Here is a 908-nt window from a genome sequence, read left to right as displayed (position 1 = left end):
CAAGGTGACCCGGGGACTTCAGTGTGGACTGAAAGCCAGGTCCCCCTGATTTAACCTTTCCCCCCTCCACCATGCTAGTCTTCTATTCGCCTCCAGTCTTCTTGCTAGGTTAAAGATCCTTGGGAGTAAAATCAATACATCAGCATCAGTCATGCGACCTAGAAAAGCGTTGTAAAGCAAGTGTTGTTCTTTCCAGACAAGATAGTTGTTTGCAGTGCTTCTCTTTCGACGTTGCGTCAACTCCCAGCATGTTTTGACTGCTGATGTCACATGTTGGCAGATAATGAAAGATGAGCGGTGCTGAGTTAAACTGTTTTTCTTTCTTTCTTTGACTTTCTGAATCTGCCACAGACGAATCTCATTTTGTTACCGTTCTGCTAAATGTGATGCTTTGTGGACTTGATCGCATCTTACTAGCGAACTGAGCCAGTCTTTATTTTTTAAAAAAACCCAACAGTCAAATTCCCAGCTCTGCCTGAAATTGGAAGCCGCTCCTGATGAGTGTGTTTGAGTTGATCGATCCAGATGATGTTGTTCTTGTTTGTCTGAAGGGCTCGTGTGGATGAGGGAGATCCAAAGGCAGGGCTTTAATGGGGACAGGTGCTACCTTGAATTCTTTGGGCCTTCGTCTCCTGCTGATGGATTCAGGAGGAGGACTCAGTCTTCCAGTCTGTTAAATGGGGCCATTGCTGTGCCACTGATTTGTAGTTCCCTTTTAAATGTACACTGTCTTTTCAGCCAAAGTTTGTTCCCTCTGCAGTTCACTGCCATTAAAATCTGTCTTGAAGCTATTAGGAATAAATGGAGAGTTGGGGGAGAAACCTGGAAGCTCCCTTTGGAGTTCATGGGGAGGGTGTTGCTTGTAGCTTGCCTGACTAGCTTGGTCTTTTTGACACAGTTCAGGAATG

Source organism: Gekko japonicus, unplaced genomic scaffold, assembly GCF_001447785.1.
Source record: "Gekko japonicus isolate JY-2015 unplaced genomic scaffold, Gekko_japonicus_V1.1 scaffold3774, whole genome shotgun sequence".
In the NCBI taxonomy this organism is placed as follows: domain Eukaryota; kingdom Metazoa; phylum Chordata; class Lepidosauria; order Squamata; family Gekkonidae; genus Gekko; species Gekko japonicus.
The sequence above is the reverse complement of the archived record's forward strand: the minus strand, read 5'-3'. Positions refer to the sequence as shown.